This window comes from Pan troglodytes, chromosome 12 (assembly GCF_028858775.2).
Source record: "Pan troglodytes isolate AG18354 chromosome 12, NHGRI_mPanTro3-v2.0_pri, whole genome shotgun sequence".
Taxonomy (NCBI): domain Eukaryota; kingdom Metazoa; phylum Chordata; class Mammalia; order Primates; family Hominidae; genus Pan; species Pan troglodytes.
In genome coordinates, this window is record NC_072410.2 from 106584512 (window position 1) to 106603409 (window position 18898).

At 44.8% G+C, this 18898-nt stretch overlaps 1 long non-coding RNA gene across 1 annotated transcript in view; it reads right to left on the minus strand.

The window, feature by feature from the left end:
- Positions 1-6206: 6206 nt before the first annotated feature.
- The window catches only part of LOC107972770 (uncharacterized), a 57852-nt gene continuing 45160 nt past the window's right edge, over positions 6207-18898 (minus strand). Inside the window, exon 3 of the long non-coding RNA XR_001714471.3 lies at positions 6207-7069. This is a non-coding gene — a long non-coding RNA (uncharacterized LOC107972770). The remainder of the gene's footprint in view (positions 7070-18898) is intronic.

Sequence of the window (18898 nt, forward strand, 5' to 3'; positions counted from 1 at the left end):
GGGGGCCGTGATGAAACCCAGTCACTTTCACACCTGGGGCAACCAAGTTTCTCCGTGAATGCAAAGGCAGGATGTGGTGAAGCTCTACGGCCTCAAAATTGTTACTTCCCAGGTAAGAAAGGTACGTTCATCATATTTTACTATGTGGTCCACTGGAAGTGGGAAGGGGAAAGGACTTGTCGTGGGAATAAAAGGCACACACAGGACACCCAGACACTTTCAGAGAACTTGAAGACAATTATCATAGCGGGACTATAGGTGCACACATTGTGGAGGGCCTTGAATGCCACACTCAATTCTGTGAGCACTGGGGATTCATTGTGAAAAGACCACAGATGGATGTGGATGACAAACACTGCTGATTTTAAGGAGGGGTTCAAGAGCTACACATGGAAAGGGTGTGGTTCCAAGTAAGTCAAGGTATCCCCAAGTGTGGTCTACAGGTTCCTAGTGGCTCCCAGTGGCCTCACAAGTGGTCTGCAGGTGGTGGAATTGTTTCAAGTGAAAGCATGATGAAACAACTGTGTTTGTATGCATTTCACAAATTTGCAATGTAAGATTAATGTAATTTTTCCAAGAAATCTCTTCCATAATTACTACATGCTTTACAGTTTTACATGTACTATAGGGATTATGTTGTCAGTTCACCTAAGGTACTCTGTTAATAGGATATCTTACCTATTGTTTTTTCATCTCATTGCACACACTTGTACATTTTGGGAAATATATATAGTACTGTGCTGTTGCTATTGTTTTGTTGTATGCTAATGAGAACACTGGTGGCTGGCAGCCCCTAGGAGGCTTCTGAATGTGGCTGGTCACTTTCAGCCCCACCTCCTAACATCTGGGGAGGGAAGAGGGGCGGAAGGTTGAGTTGATCACCAACGGCTAAATATGTAATCAATCATGCCTATGTAATAAAGCTTTTATAAAAACTCAAAGGACTGGATCCTGGAAATGCCTGAGGTGATGAACACACCAGTGTGCTGGGAGGTGGCACACCCCAGCTCCACGGGAACAGAAGCTCCTATGCTCAGGACCCTCCAGACCTAGCTCAGTAAAATCTCTGCATTTGGCTGTTCATCTGCTTCCTTCATTACATCTTGTATTAATAAACCAGTAAATGTAAGTAAAGTGTTTCCCCGAGTTCTGTGAGCCACTCTAATAAATTAATCGAATCCAAAGAGGGGGTTGTGGAAACCAAAATTTATAGCCAATTGTTCAGAAATTCCGAAAGCCTGAGCTTGTGACTGGCAGCTGAAATGAGAGGGGGTCCTGTGGGACTGAGCCCTCAACCTGTGGGATCTGATGCTATCTCCACATAGTCAGTGTCAGAACTGAATTGAACTGAATTGAATTAGAGGACATCCAGCTGATGTCTACTGGAGAATCCGCCGATAGGATCATTTGCATGATGTATGGGAAAACCCCACACCCACTTGGTCACAGAAGCATTCTGTATTGTGAGATGATGGTAGGAAAAACTGAGTTTATGTTTTCCTTTATCTCTACAGTCATAAATGAGCCATGGAACACGACTATGGATCAAATATAAAATGTGATTTCATATATTGGAGTGCATGGACACTCTCATTGACGATTTTGCTCAAGCAGCCAAAAAAAAAAAGAAAGAAAGAAACATGGCTACTAAGTATAATAATATACATGCAAAAACTGAAGCTTTTGGATGGAGGATCCATTTGTCCTTAGTTCCTAGCACACTGTAACAGAACTTTGTCCTAAAGTCATTTTTCAACAAAGTCTGATGACCTATTAAGCCAATCAGAACAGTTCAGAACAAATTGAGCAAAACATTGTCCACAAGAAATTAATGAATTTGTATCCTTAAATGTAGAAAAGAAAGGAAAATCAAAAAAGCATAGTTCAATGTTAAATTTTCATAGCACAAAAACGCGTACAATTATACTGTTGCCAAGGAGCTTGTAAACCACCCACAAAGTTAATGGCAAATGTGCTCAGAGAGAGTGAGAAAGGAACACATTTCTTTTATGAACTAATATTGATGGATGATAGATAGTATCAGTAGCAGTGATTATGGCCCCTGATAGGACAGTAATGAATGAGCTCTTGGCATACATATATAGCACAGCAACAAGGGGAAAGTGCTGGGAACTTTTTGTTGTTTTTGTTGCTGAAAAACAAACAACAAACAGGCAAATGTTGTTTTCATGTTGGTAATGATTGCTTTGTGGGCTGTAATGCAGAGAGAAAGCAGGCAGAAGACTTACCACGTATATCACAAGAAGTGGCATGATCACGTAAAATAAGCTCACCCATTGTTTATCCACAGCTGGACAGCAATTATCTAGCTCCTGGCCTTGGTTCAAAATATAAAGAAATTGTGAAAATGGTGGTCATTTTGCCCTCTCATATTTAATAAGAATTTGCTTGTGTAGGGAAGAGGTATTCAATCAAGGTATGAAACAAGTGGTCAGGTTGAAATGTTTCTTTAAGTTATAAACAATACAAGTAAAGATGATTATTTCAAAAGACTTCCTTAAGTTATATCTCTGGAATATCTTGAACCTATCACTTCAAGGGCATAAAATCGTGTGTGTGTGTGTGTGTGTGTGTGTGTGTGTCTGTGCACGCGCTCATGTTGAGAATAATATCAAGATTTCTTAAAACTGAATTTTGATTCATTAACTTTTGATGATTTTTTTGATGATTTTCCTTGCTTGTCTGAAAAAAAAAAGCTGTAATATTTGAAAACTACATCTGAATCCAGTAAGAGCAGAATAAATGCATCTCCAAGCCAAATACTATCAAAGAGCTGTTGAGAAGTCCCTTTGCAAGTTGCAACACTAAGCCTACCAGAAATCTCCATCTAACTGGTATGAAAGAGGACCAGTACAAAATTACTGTTTATCATTGTTTCTTGTTCTACCTTGAGACCTGTTGCCAGGGAAACACCTGTTAGAGAGGTTGGCCTTGTATCTTCTATGCTTGACAGAGCACTTAGTGCATAGTCACTCAGAAAAACATTACTAAATACACAAGTGAATGGACCATCATGAGAATCTAGCTCTAATATTTTGTGATAATATGATCAGAGAATATCAGAGAATAGAATACTTTTCATCTTTTTAACATGTTTAGTCTTCAGATCCTGTTTAGAATCTCTCTGCTGCCCTACCTTCTCTTTGACTCCCTGTGCTTATTTCCAAAGCAAAGCTATCCAGTATCTTTCAGGTATCCAAGTGGGGCAAGCAAAGGGATTTCCCCCCTGAGAATCCCCCTGCTGGTTGTGACATCTGAGGACCACTCACAGCATCTCTCAAAACTGGCATCTCTCCACATCAAACACAACAAGCCTGTTAAGAAATATCCATTTGTCTGTTCTTGCTGTTGCAAGCTAAGGACGGGGGTTCTTTGGATTTTTATTCCTAGATCCAGTCTCTAATGGAAGGGCAGATGTTATTCTCGATGAATGGATGTTAATTCCTTGTAATCACTGAACTCTTCACAAAACACTAACAATCTGCTTCCTATCCTGCTCTAGAATTCTGCAGAAAATCAGCATTCATCTCCTCCATCCATAGCTTCCAGAATCCTTGATTTTGTACATTGCGAAAAATGGGATAGTATTGACTATTCCCAGTGTTCATTCAGACCTCTGGCACTTGGTAATTTTGGACAGATGACAATAGGGGCTCCAGAGCAAAACCTCAGGATCCTTCAAATCTAATCTCCAGAACAGAAGGCAGTCAGGCCTAGACTCTCCAGCCCTTTCCAATGACGGTGAGTGCCTCTATCAGGGCCCATTCCAAGGACCAGAGCCAGACAAATATGCCGGCTCCATTATTCTTGAGAGGTAAAGGGTCAGACGGGGAAGCCCACTCATGTAACTAAGAAGGTAAGAGAAGACGTCCCAGGGAATATGCTGGTCTTAGAGGAATGAAAGAGCAACTTAGCTTTTCCAGGTACCCCTTGCCTGTTCATCTGGAATTCTCCTAATGGAATGTTAGTCCTGCTCCCTCCAATCCAACTTTTATGGGTCAATATGATCCCTGTAAAGCATAGACTGATCAGTTTAACCTTCATTTAAAATGTGTTGATGGGTTGCCATTATTGCCAAAGTAGGTGAAGCCCAAATCCCTTATCATGATGTAAAATATCCTCTATGGTCTGCCAGCTGCATTCCTCTCTAGAATCTGGGTGTCATGATTTGGCTTCTCTTAATACATAACTGCACACACCTCTGCATGCTTGTTCATGCTATGTCCTCTGTCTTTGCCATCAGTCACCTGGCTGGATCTTAACCATCCTTCAAAACTGCAGTTGACATCTGCTTCTCCAGGTAGCCTTCTTCCCAGCTTGGTAAGCGTCCCACCCTCTGGGCTTCCATCAGGTCTTGTGCTCACCTGCATAGCAGAGCCCAAACACTCCCAAGGGCTAGAGTCCAAGACTGTCACCACCTCCAAAATTTGTAAATGCCATTATAGCATGTCATTTCCCCATAAAATACAGTAAAAATAACTCTGTTACCATTTATATGATGGCAAGTATAGATTGTATCACTTATTGATAGCAGGTGTTTGGCAATTGATGAGGTCACTGGTTGGCCAGGTGGCATCCCCTCTTGCCATTCTCCCATGCACAGTTCAGACTGTGCCCTGTGTTAGATTCCTTTTGCTGCTGTAACAAATTATTACTAACTTGGTGACTTAAAATGATACCAGTTTTACTAGCTTATAGTGGTGGAGTCGGAAATCCAAAATCCTGCTGGCTAAAATCAAGGTTCTGTGATGCTTTGCTCCTTCTGGAGGGTCTCAGTTCTCCATTTTCTTGCCTTTTTCAGCTTCTAGAAATTGTCCGCCTTGCTGGGCTCATGGCCCTGCATCACTCCAGCCTCTGCCATATCATCACATCTTATTTTCTGCACTACGTGGGCATCTTTGAAGGTGGGAAGGCGTTACTCTGCCTATCACGTTTCATAGTAAGTTACAAGAAAGTATCACGAAGCTTTGGGTTTTCTTATAACAATTTAAACCATAAATGATAAAACCAAGACTTTGGGAAAGGTGTTCTCTTACCTATTAATCCTCTCCTGATTATGAGTTATTGGAGGGCAAGGCCCAGTCTAAGTCACGTCTGGGCGTCCCTGGCTCATGGATATGCTCTATAAACGTTTGTTGAACTGAAATTCTTGCTTTTACTGAGATCAGGGGCTCTTCAAGGTCATTTAGGGAAACTCTTTGAAATTTGGCTGAGGACTGAGCTGCATGATCCTTTTATCCAAGCACATAAAACAAACATGTTTTCACTTCTAATATCATATTCAGCACTCTCTCCTCCATTCTGATCAGACCAGAATCTCTACACAAGTTGCTACATGAGACTGTGTTTTCAACCCTTCAGCTTCCGTTCCTGGGCAGAGTGAGAAATGCACATGGCAATTAAAAATAACAGCCTCAGCAGAGGAAACAGAACCACTTCTGAACGCCAGCCATCTGGAGCCACCCTGGGCTTGCAGCAATGGCTACTTCTTCATGGCTTGGTCAACACCCACCTGCCTGTTTCTTCTCAGCCTCCACCGCTTCAATATCCTCTACCTGCAGGGGAACCACAGCCTCAACACCAGCCAGGCTGCATGACATGTGTCTAGAAGAAAGCCTGACTTTCAGCAGGTGTTCAATAAGTGTGTGCTTCTGCTCTTAAAGTCTCAGCCTATTTAGTCCACTCACCACACAGGGCACCCTGAGGGGTGAAGTTTTGGGTGGAGATGATGGCATGGGAAATTATATGTCTCATGCCTTGGCTGCAGGTGTGCTGGACTCCAGCTGAGCTGGACAGAGAGTCACATTGTGCAAGGCCTGCTGTCCCATTGATGTGGTCCTAGACTCTCAGCAGTGTAAAAAGCCATGTTCCCATTTAAACCACCGCGTGTAGGCATTGTCTCATCTGCTTCTGTGTTGCAAACATTGCTCCCTCCTTATACTTTAGTTGTCAGCATCTTCATTACATAGGGGCCAGAATTGGCTATCTGAATGCAGGAGTGTTTCCTGACCTGCCCAAGGACTGCAGGAACCACCATCGCTTGCACCACCTGGGGACCCACAATTGCATCTCAGAGACCTGTGTTTCTCATCTGTAAAGTGGAGATAATAATATGTTTCCAAAAGGGACCCTGCACGGAATAAAGTGGTAGAAATAAATAACCTACTGTTACCTGACACAAAGCAGGTGGTTGATAAATGGTAGATTTATTATTATTACTGTCATAGTTATTTCTACAGCATCATTTCATTCTGGCTTCTTTTTGGCAGACAGGAGCCTGGATCACAGGGAAGGTGATTCGGGAAATGAACCACAATGCAGACCCTCCACCATCTCCACCCAGGCAGCACCCTGGCGACAGCCGCAACTTTCTTCACTCGTCAGAGCTAATCTCTCTAAGAGTGGGATTAGCTGTGTCTGTGCCCTCTCACCGCTGGGCCATATGCTCCTGAATGACAGCTGTTTGACAGCCTATGCTGGGGGAACGTGGTCTTTTCAACCCAAATTTGATAAACATACATTTCTTCTGTCTGTCCTACTTTGGGCCATCTGTCAGTGTGGCATGATGCCTTCGCCTGGATTGGCAAGATGCTGACATCGGACCACCAAGGAAGGCTCAAGGAGAATGTTGCCATGGGGAGTGGGGGGTGAGGCCTCCTCAGGGCCCAGGCGAAGCATGGCTTGGGCTGTCCAACCCTCACTTGCAGGAAGAAGAACACCTGAGACCTGTGTTAGCTTTCACAGCTAGCTTCATCCCCGCTCTTGGACAAGAGAGATTGTTACAAAGTGTTGTAAAGCAGTGCTTCTCAACCATGCATATGCTTACAGATTGCCTGAGGATCTTATTAAGATGCAGATTCCAATTCAGTGGATCAGGGATGAGGCCCGAGATTCTGCATTCCTAATGAGCTCCCAGGTGAGGGTGATGTTAATGCTGCTGGTCAGAGGACCATAAAAGCAAGGTTATAAAGGACATCTGACTTGGGGTCAGACAATCTGGATCCTATAGACAGCCTCTTGCCAAGGGAATGCTTTGTAAACATGATTCCTGAAGAGAGAAAACAAAACAAACAAACAAACAAAACAGAAAATAAGAGGTCGAGCTATTACGGGTCTCCCAAGTGAGTGTCCTGAACTTCTCAAGTTGTTGTAGCTCTCACTCAGTCACCTACCATGCCCAAACACTGCTAAATCCACCAGCCCAGAACAAACAGCTTAATAGCCATATTACCTTTTATAGCATCTAATACAGATTCAGAAGAGGCACCTAATGCACAGGAAGTTGGAAGAACAACACTGGGCATGGTGGCTCATGCCTGTAATCCCAGCATTTTGGGAGGCTGAGGCAGGTGGAACACCTCAAGTCAGGAGTTCAAGACCAGCCTGACCAACATGGTGAAACCCCCACGTCTACTAAAAATACAAAAATTAGCCAGGCATGGTGGCACATGCCTGTAATTCCAGCTACTCAGGAGGCTGAGGTAGGAGAATTGCTTGAACCCGGGAGGTGGAGGTTGCCAAGATTGCGCCACTGCATTCCAGCCTGGGCAACAAGAGTGAAACTTTGTCTAAAGAAAAAAAAAAAAGGTGTTAGAAGAACGATAGCTACAACTTGTATCTACTGAGCACCTGCAGAGTGCAAAGGGCAGATGAGGCAGGTCCTGGGATGTGGGAGGAGAGGCAGAGGGGCCAGGCACTCCAAAGGAGAAGCTCCAGAGCCCATAGGGCAGAACCTCCCTATTTCCGGTGAGTCCCAGGCTCTGGAAGAATCAGTTGAGAGGCAACCTGGAAGTGCTTCCTTTTAAGGTGGTAAGGAAGGAGGTAGAATAATATGAGCAATTTCCCAAATTGACTTTGGCAGCCCAGAATTTCAGTGGAGATGTCAGACGGTGACATCAATCTGCCCAAATTGCTTTTGAAGATGGAGGGCTCAGTATCTCATAACTCTTCTTTAATTGTTAAGGAACTAATTAAATCTGTAGCATCTCTGTTAACTGAGTTTTATTATGTTAATTTCACTGCTGGACAAGCTAAGTCAAGCACCGGTAGACTGCACTGTGGGCTTCTGGCTCCTGACGAAAGGCGCTAATGATATCTTCAATGAACACAGCGCCTGTACCCACAGAATCCCAAGTGATTTACCAACAGTTTCCTGCCAGCTCCCACAAGGCTGAGGGCTGGCGGCTGAGTATCACCCTGCCGGCCTCGTTCGATGAAACCCTTCTAATTCAGAGCATACGCACACAGGTGTGTCTGTGCAGGTACACACATTTGCCTTGTGGCATAGAACAAACATGGACCACCCGACTGGGTGAAGGTTAAAAAAATGTACAATTTGGAATGTGTTTACATTTTTCTTTTGATTGCTGATAATTCCTTCCTTTTAGTTGATATATGGGCCTTAATTGGTGGCTCTCTATATGGGATCACAGCCATCCCATTGGTTCTGTCTACCTTCCCTGCACTTCCCCAGCCTGCTCTAGGCCCAGGCACCTGTATGTGTGCTCACCCACCCCATCCACAGCAGCGAAGTTTCACTGCAGCCTTGGACATCCTTCCAACAATGCTGCAAGCATGCAGAGCTCATGGGCTTGGGATGGCACGGGGCACCTGCACATCTTGGCCCTGTCCCACTCCAAAGCATGATGCTGCCCAAACTGACAAACTCATTAGGAGCAAGACAAGTTACTTGGCTTATCAGGGAAGAGGCAGAGTGTGAATGAAAACCCCTATCATTTAACTCCTAGTGTTCTAGAATAATGGGATAGAATGAAGCTTAGAAATCTTGAAACTCTTTCATTTCTACCCTCTCCTTGCGAAAGAAGAAACTACGCTTGGCAAATAAAAGACACTCAGTTGCTGAAGAACACCTAGAGCAGTGCATTCATAATTTGGAATCTGGTCTCCTATCTGCCAGGTCAGAGTTCATACAGCAAACATTCCCAAGTCAATACAATGTGTACTTCCAGAAATTTAAAGCCTCACAAGGCCTGGCCTGTTTGGGGACAGTTGGGTTTCTCCAGGATAGAAACAAGCCTAAACTCTGTCCCCCTAGGTAGTGAGCTGACAGGTCCTGGTAGAAGATCCCCCGCAGCCCTCCAACCTCTCTAACCCCACAGCTGAACCCTCAGACCATCATGAGTGTTGGGCAGATGAGAGCAACTTTGAGAAATCTGCTCAGGAGCCGTGACCCAGAGAGACAAAGGCACATGCTCAGGGAGGCCCTCCATATTTCTCTCATGGGGGAAAAAGCCCTAAACACACCCCTTCTTTTTCTTGCTTTCTTTTCCAAACAAAATAAAGCCCCCCCCCCCCCAAAAAAATCCAAAAACTCTAAGAGCCTCTGAAACTTGGCTGCCCATACATTTTTCTGAAGCCTGCTTCTTCACCTCAAAAACAAAAGCAAAAGGGAAAGAAAAACCAGGCCGAGGACCTTGTCTACTTCTGCCCTTGCTTCCTGATGGAGCAAATCCCTCATGAATTATGCACTTTCAGCTGCTGCCACCCCAGGCCATCCAGGCTCTGCCAAGGTAGCCAGCTCCTCCCAGGCTCCTGGTGTGATCTCAGCCCCAGGAAGGGCATCGGCACTGTCTTGATGGAAGAATGCTGGGTCCAGCTGCAACTCACCACTGACCCTCCCAGGTGAGCTCTGCAGAGAGATGCCCACAGCCAGTTCAGCCTAGTTTCTGGAGGAAGGAAGGAACCAAGAATCAGACAGGAGCTAGAGTGGGAGGCGGGGGAAGGAGTAAACCAATCACCAGAAGGTGGTGCTATACTTTAAGACAGACTAGCCAGAAGGGGAGAAGCCTCCGTGAGAAAGATTATAACATTTCAGAGAGGGAGGGTGTCTAAAGATAAAATACAGAGCACTGCAATGCTATGCAATGAAACGAAATGACGTCAGAGCTGAAAAGACTCTAAAATATCATTCTAGAATAATCTCATATCACTGGTGGGAAAACTGAGGCCCAGAAAGAGACAGAGGTTTGCCCAACGTTGTACAGACCAGAGGAAAAACTCGGTCTGTCACCTCTTTAGGTTCTCCAAAGGCTGCCTGCTTTTTGGCAAAGCCGAGATTAGAGAATAAAACACGAGGATTGGCTCACAGTAGAGAAACATCAGGTTCAGGAATTGATGCTCCAATGAGGCAGAAGGAGCCACAGTCCCTTCCCGGGAACAATCCACGGAGGGCTCCCAGAGCAAAGCCGAAACTACCAAAGAGTCAACCCAGTGTCCATCGCCTTGGCAGCATCACTGCTCAGCCTCACGAGTCTCCACAGGATGGCCAAATTAAAACTGCGGGCTATGGCCGGGCGTGGTGGCTCATGCCTGTAATCCCAGCACTTTGGGAGGCTGAGGCGGGTGGATCACGAGGTCAGGAGTTTGAGACCAGCCTGGCCAACGTGGTGAAACCCCATCTCTACTTTAAAAATATACAAAAATTAGCTGGGCATGGTGGCACGCACCTGTAGTCCCAGCTGCTCAGGAGGCTGAGGCAGGAGAATCGCTTGAATCTGGGAGGCGGAGGTTGCAGTGAGCCGAGATCACACCACTGCACTCCAGCCTGGGAGACAGAGTAAGACTCTGTCTCAAAAACAAACAAACAAAAACAAAACAAAACAAAAACAACCATGGGCTTCACCACTTGCTAGCTGTGGGTATTCCTGTAACATCTCTGAGCCTTGACATCTCCATCAGTAAAATGGCATAAAAATATCTCCCTCTCAGAAACACTTCTGAGAATTAAAGATCCTTGTGCAAAGTGTCTAGCACAATCCTGGCATATGGTAAGTTCCCATGGCAGAACTTTCCCTACCCTTTTTGACTGTGCAAGGAGAAGCCTTCTCCTAAGTATCATGCATGTGGTCTGGAAATGCCAAGTGCTCTGCAGGTGGAAGAGCCTGGCCTTATGACATGGCTCATCACCAAGGACCCCAATCATAGAAGTTAAAGGATGGGTTGCAGGAGGAGGAGTAAGTATAGGGGCAGAGTTCATCCCACAGAGTCAATGGGGAGAAACTGACACCACTCTCAGGCCTTCCTGCCTGTGAAAAGCTCAGTTGCAAAGAACAAATTCCCTGGCAGAACCACTGAATGCCTACAGACACCTGCACACACACACAACTAACATACACATGCCCAGATCGGCAAGGAGGGCGTGATATGGTTGCCTAAGTGCTGGGTCAGGAGACCCCAGCTTTCATGGTGGGCTCAGATCCAGCAGGAAGCCACACTGTGAACGCCTTCCCACATTCTTTTCAATCACTGACTCTCACTCAGGGTCTGCAGGAGCCAGAAAGCATTATCACCATCCCCTCCATAGACAATAGGCCCAAGCCCTTGAAGGGCTTCCTCAGGACCACATAGCAAGGCAGCCCATTGAGCAGGTGAGTCTGCTGGGAAGTGGACAAGGCCCAGGCCCCGCCTCACTTATCTTCTTGGTTTCTCTTCTCACCTCCCCATGAGAGGCCTGAGCCTCAGTTCCCTGGCTGAGAGGTGAGAGGGTAAGAGAGGGTGGAAGAACATACCCTGCTTGAGGTTGCAGCCACTCCATGGCCCCCTGGCTGCTGGACCAGTCCAGCCAGTCCCTTGACCTCTGTCTACGGGAAATAGCCCCAGAATCCCTAAGGGGCCACTAATCTAGAACACATTTTACAGAGACTGAACTTTTGGGGCCATCTTTTAGAACAGCAGTGACGAAGAGACAGATATTACCTACAAGGGTGGGGGGAAACTGACTCCCATCCCTTCACATCCAATACTCAACTATTCATTCATGGGTTTCTGTGCCTCTACCCACACCTGTGCCAGGAATGCTCGCTGAATGCTCCCTGCCATTGCAACTTGCTGATAATGCTGCACCCTCATTCAACACCCAGCCTGGCTCCTATTATACAGTCAGAGAAATGATCCCTGAGGAGGAGTCTGTCATGTACATCTGTGCTGCTGCAACACGTCACTCACAGTGGGCTGTTTATGGGGGTCGTGAAGGGTACAGATGCTGGACTGCTGGGCTCCCACTCTGATTCACCACCTGCTAGCTCGCGTAGCCATAGGCAAGCAATTTCATCCTCCAGGACTTCTGTTTCCTCCATGATTAATTGAGGATAATGGTGGTCTACTTTACAACCCATGTAACATACTTATAGTAGCTAGTTTGTAGCACTTAATAAATTTTAACGAAGATTATCGGTGTTTCTTGTATGCATTCATTTGACATTTGTAGTTTGCCTACTATGTGCAGAAGCCATTGAGATCCTTCAACCTCAGGAACAAGAGCTGTGGCTTCCACACTGGAGGACTGAGGAGGAAACAAGACAGGCCAGTGTAGACACTGAGCGAAGGTGACCTGCTCCTTCTCCCTTATCCCTGTCAGAATGCTTCTCAGACTTTCAGTGCTCCACATATGGGGAACATTTGTGAGGTCATCGTAGTTTGTCCTTGGCATTCTCCAGACTCTCCTCTCTGTGCCAACTGCTTCCTCTATTCCCGAAGACACAGAGTCCTCCTGAACCTGCCGTGACCAATCTCGTTCTTTGTTCTAGAAAGAATTATCTTTTATTTCTATCTTGATTTTTTGGGAAAAAAAAAAAAAAAAAAGAAGGTCTGCCTCAGCTTCCCAAAGTGCTGGGATTATAGGTATGGGTGTGAGCCACCGCACCCAGCTGAATTCTCCTCTTGATTCATGCTTTCAAAAACCCTTAGAGTGTCCCCACTGCATGACAATAGCATGGTAGGTTTTGGAGAAGAAATAGAGATGGCTGACACAGGATCCCTGCCCTTGCCCTTGAAAAGCCAACATCTTACTATACATATTTTTCTTTTTCTTTTTTTTTTTTTTTGAGATGGAGCCTCACTCTGTCTCCAGGCTGGAGTGCAGTGGCATTATCTCGGCTCACTGCAACCTCCGCCTCCTGGGTTCAAGCGATTCTCATGCCTCAGCCTCCCAAGTAACTGGTATTACAGGCATGCGCCACCATGCCCGACTAATTTTTGTATTTTTAGTAGAGACAGAGTTTCACTATGTTGAGCAGGCTGGTCTTGAACTCCTGACCTCAACTGATCCATCCACCTTGGCCTCTCAAAGTGCTGGGATTACAGGTGTGAGCCACTGTGCCTGGCCCTGCTATACATCCTTTTTTCTCAAAAGGTATTCATTGCACCTTTACTAGGTGTCAGGCACATGCATAGTTGTGAACAAGATGGACCGAGTGTCTTTCCTGCTGAAGCTTGCAATCAAGTGGGGAACAATCTGTAAGCAAAGCATGCAATTGTAGTGAGACCAGAATGCAGGGCTTCATGGGAGTGCACAGGAGACAACAGATAATAATGACAAAGGGAGATTAAAGTTGCGGAGAAGGGAGGGTGGAGGCTGCTGGAACACGTAGCAAGAGGCCAGCTCTTGTTGAGGCCAGGGCTCAGGAAAGCTTCAGAGATAAAAGAAACAACAAAGCATCGCTGTCGAAATCACAGATCCTAGAATCAGGCATCTGGCTTCAAATACCAGGTTGGACACTCACCTGGCTGATAGAGTTAACTTGGGCAAGGATTCGACCTTTCTAAGCCTCTGTTTTCACATCTGCTAAAATGGGAATAACACCAGTCCTTAAAGTACAGCACTGAGGTGGGGACTGGAGGAGCTGATCCATGGGGAATAAGCAGCACTATGCCTGTTGACACATAGATGGGCTCGATTTGAGTTTGTCCTTGTTGCTCTCACTGAGTGAGATGTGAGCTGGAATTAGGGATTGCCTCAAGGTGATTATGGAGAAAAGCATCTTGTGCTCTGCCCTGAGTGGAGGCCCTGGACATGGACAAGTCATTTCCTTTCCCTGGGCCTTAATTTTCCCATCTATGAAAAAATGGGTCCGATGACTTATCACTGAGTTTTCTTTCCACTGTAAAATGCTATGACTGGGCCAGATGTGATGGCTCATGCCTGTAATCCAGCACTTTGGAAGGCCAAAGTGGGCAGATCACTTGAGGTCAGGAGTTTGAGACCAGCCTGGCCAACATGGTGAAACCCCATCTCTACTAAAAATACAAGTTAGCTGAGCATAGTGGTGGGCGCCTGTAATCCCAGCTACTCGGGAGGCTGAGGCAGGAGAATCACTTGAACTCAGGAAGCAGAGGCTTCAGTGAGCCGAAATCACACCACAGCACTCCAGCCTGGGGGGACAGAGCAAGACTCCGTCTCAAAAAAAAAAAAAAAAAAAAAAAGAAAAAGAAATGCTATGACTGTTTTGCTCTGACCTTTTGAAATCTATGACCACACAGAATAATCACCCTTTTACATAGCATCTTAATACCTATGTTCATGCAGACCATGGACAAAACCACATCCTTGGTAATGGCAAGGATGCCAATGTAAAGATGTGATGCAACTTGGAGGTGGTGCTGTATTCTGCATAAGCCAGTCCCCGATGCTGGTGAACTCTCCTGTCTATTTATGTTCAGTCTCAGTCTGAGTCTTCACAGCCAACTCATTCACCACTACAACTACAGGTGCCCAACAGAAGTGAAGACAGACTGTCATAACATGTATTCTGATTCAAGAGGCATGTGGTTTCAATATGCCCCATTGTGTTCATGACATTGTGGTTGATACTTTATTGTCTGCCTTTCAACAGAATCCTTTCTCTAGAGTTTGAGCCAAGTGGCCAAAACCACACAAATTCAACTGGATGTTGAATTTTTGCCCTCTGGCTTCTGCATGGTTTTAGGAAAAGGCTTTTCTTTTGTTTTCTATCTTGTTAAATAGCATCAATATCTACCTAAGACAGAACCTGGGAGTCATTCTAGACTTCTGGTCCTCACGTTCAATAGTTAGGCAATAACCTAACACAAGAAACTCTGCCTCCACATCATCTTTCAGATGAGTCTAGTGAGTTTTAGCCTCATTGCTACATCCTGGCTGAGACACTCATCATGTCCTTGCTCAGATTTTTGCAATAAAGTTGATTTACTATTCTCCGCTGACTCCAGTGTCTCTCCCTTTTCAGGCAAGAACTTCCTAAAATGCGTGTGAATGACCATTTCACTCCACTACCTAACACTTTTCATTTATATTTTTTATTTTTTTATGAGATGGAGTCTCACTCTGTCTCCCAGGCTGGAGTGCAGTGGCATGATCTCGGCTCACTGCAACCTCTGCCTCCTGGGTTCAAGTGATTCTCCTGCCTCAGCCTCCTGAGTACCTGGGATTACAGGCGTGCACCAAAATATAAATATTTTTTGTATTTTTAGTAGACATGAGGTTTTGCCATGTTGGACAGGCTGGTCTTGAACTCTTGACCTCAAGTGATCTGCCCACCTCAGCCTCCCAAAGTGCTGGGATTATAGGCGTGAGCCACCGCGCCCAGCCCTAACACTTTTCAACTAGCTCCCCATGCCCTACACCAGTGGTTTCCAAACTGAAGCGTGCATCAGAGCCATGTGGAGGACTGGTTAAAACACAGATTGGTGAGCCTTACACCCAGAGTTTCTGACTCAGTCAGTCTAGGACGGGGTCTGGAAGTTTGCATTTGTAACAAGTTGCTGGGTGATGCTGATACTGCTTTTCCAGGGACCACCCTGTAAGGACTACTGCACTACTCTACAAGACATAAACCCCTTGGCCTGGCGTGCAAGATTCTTGACAACCTGTACCCAGTAGAATTTTTTTATGTTATTTTAAGTTATGTCACACACTTATGCATCTAATATCTGTGGCTAACAGAGCCAAAAATCCGTGTAGAACAGAGACTTTCTAGTTTGAGCAGAGAATCTAGACTGTAGCTGTAAAGCTCACACCCTTACGAGGCAAGTGGCAGAGATCAGGCAGAATTCAACGGGCAGCCCAGGACTCATCCACCCAGCCAGAGTCTGGCAAGCATTGGCACACAAGTTTTGTAACTGTGCTTCGATGTAGATGCCATCCAAAATGCTGTCTTCATCTGATGCCTTGAATCCATGTGGCAAAATACACACCACAGCCAACTCATGATTTAAGCCAAACATAAACAAGATCTAAAACAAAATAGGGTGGACAGAAGCCACATGGAAAGGTAGTTTAAGGTTATGAAACCTGGCTTGAAAACCACATGTTGTCTGAACTTGTAAACATCAAAGAGCCAGACTGGAAAACTGTAATAATAGAATAATAATTAATAATAATAAAATCATGCCTTCCTCACTGTTACCCCAGGATATAAAACCATTAAAAAAATTAAGATGTGATAGGCCTATTAAGCCATTTACTCTGTCCCCTGCTAGAGAAGATTGGCTCCATTTGTAGGATCTTAAAAACCTTCTGTTCCAGGGAGGACTCCAGATGCCTAGAAGTCTGGGGAAACCTCAGAAAAGGTAACATTACAAAAACCCAGCTAACTGGCTATAGAGCAGCCTTCATTTCTCCTGCTTTGGAATTCTGGGCTGCTGTTATACAAAAACAAGGCCTTTTCCCATCTCCTTGGAAGGAAAAGGGAAGCGCTGATCTCCACCCTTACAGAGTTGTCTTCAGCTGCCACCTCCAGGGGAATTTTGTGGAGGACGGTGACTGTGATCCTGATGACCACACATGGGTTCCCAGAGCAGGACCCCTGAGATGGAGTTGCTAACACTGACTGTCCTTAAAGAATTGACCGGAATTTATCTTGACCATTTGGCCAACTTGTGCGCACTTGCCTGTTTCTTTCAGCGCTCATAATGAAAACAACTTGAAAATTCAGAGTTAATCATGAAATAAATTATTCTTGCATAATCAACGTGATGGCAATACTCAAATCATTCATTCTTTTGAGGCAAATTCTTTAAAAAATTGGGTAAATATTAATTTATCTTTATCCTTCTTAGGAATAACTTCCTTCCTGCCCCCCAGAACAACAACAAAAACCATCTGGCGATGGAATCATTCAATAATGCTTTGGAATAAAGCTGATTTTATAATATTTATTTGATATAAATGTCTATCTTTTCTGCTATCATAATATGTATTTTCCTATATTATCTCGTGTATCATAAAATGAGCTCTTTGCTGACTCAATCAGTGCTTTGCTGACTTGTGAGAAGGGTTTCTTGCAACTTATATCTTAATCATCTTCACACTTTTTGAGTAGCTATTGGTCAAAGGGATTTATAGCATTTTAAGTTTCTCAGGGAATCATTGTAATTTCTTTTTAGAGCTGTGCCATCCAATATGGTAGTCACTAGCCACACATGGCAATTTAAGCTTAAGTGTAAGTAAAATTAAATAAAGCAAGAAAGGAAATCCCTTAGTCACACACCTAGGGAGATATTAAGTATTCCAAAGCCACATGTAGTTAGTGACGACCATATTGGATATTGCAGATGGAGAAAATATTTATTATCACAAAAAGTTATATTCCTCAGCTGTGTTTCAAAAGTTTACCTTCTTCACGAAAGTCATTTTGTTCTTTTACTTAAAAATAAATTTGGCTCATGCCTGTAATCCCAGCACTTTGGGAGGCCGAGGCGGGCGGATCACCTGAGGTCAGGAGTTCGAGACCAGCCTGGCCAACATGGTGAAAACCCCATCTCTACTAAAAATACAAAAATTAGCTGGGCGTAGTGGCGTGCATCTGTAATCCCAGCTACTCGGGAGGCTGAGGCAGGAGAATCACTTGAGCCGAGGAGGCGGAGGTTGCAGTGAGCTGAGATTGTGCCACTGGACTCCAGCCTGCTGACAGAGCAAGACTCCACCTCAAAAAATAATAATAATAAATAAATAAATAAATTTGGGCCAGTCACAGTGGCTAATACCTGTAATCTTGGCACTTTGGGAGGCTGAGGCAAGAGAATCACTTGAGCCCATGGGTTCAAGACCAGCCTGGGATATGTGGCAAAACCATCTCTACAAAAAATTTAAAAATTAGTCAGGCATGGTGGCACACACCTGTAATCCCAGCTACTCAGGAGGCTGAGGTGGGAGGATCACTTGAGTCCAGGAAGTCATGGCTGTAGTGAGCCAAGATTGCACCACTGCACTCCAGCCTGGGTGACAGAGTGAGACCCTATCTCAACAACAAAACAAAACAAAACATTTTGTTCTAGTCTGAGGTTTATCCCGTGATCCTTGCCTCTCCCATCCCACATCTCTGCTGTCAGAACCCACCTTCCCTATCAACTTCTCATCCTCTCCTCGACAAATACAGCTACTTCTTCACTTATGCCTGTAGACCTGGGCCTATCCAATCCTGAGAACTATCCCTATCCTGGCAATCATACAAAACAGTTGCTAAAATCAATTAACAATTCAGAACCAGACTCAAATTCCAACAGTGTAATGATTGGTGTCTTGATCCCATTAATGTTTTTGAACATTTTCTTTCCTTTGTCCTTGAATGCTTTTCTGTCCCCTACTTACCAGAATTTCTATCACCCTGCCTGCTCTGACCTCAAATAGCTCCCAGCTGCAAATCTTTGAGAACTGCTCTATCCTTTAGGCCCATTCTTGGTGTCTCTTGGCCTATGGCTGGCCATGGGTTCAGTGTCACATAGGAAGGTCTGGAAAATGCATATCCAAGCTATGAGTGCTCACTAGTTTTCATCTCAAAGGTCCTATGTCTGCTCAAATTAGAAGATGGCAAAGTAGAAAGGACACTACTTTGGGGTAGAAAAATGGAATTCTGACCCCATTTTTCCATTTCTAGCTCTGTGAATTTGGGGCAAGCTACAAAACATCTCTGAGCCTCCTTGGCCTCACCTGGGGGATAATAATAGCAATCATGGGCTTAATTGAGGATTATATGACACAGGATATTAAACAGCCAGCTCAGCTGTGAGTTTATATAAATCTAGATACTCAATAAAATCATTCCCTTTCAATATTTCTCTTTAAAAATATATGAATTAGTGGTAATAGAATAATGCAGCGGGT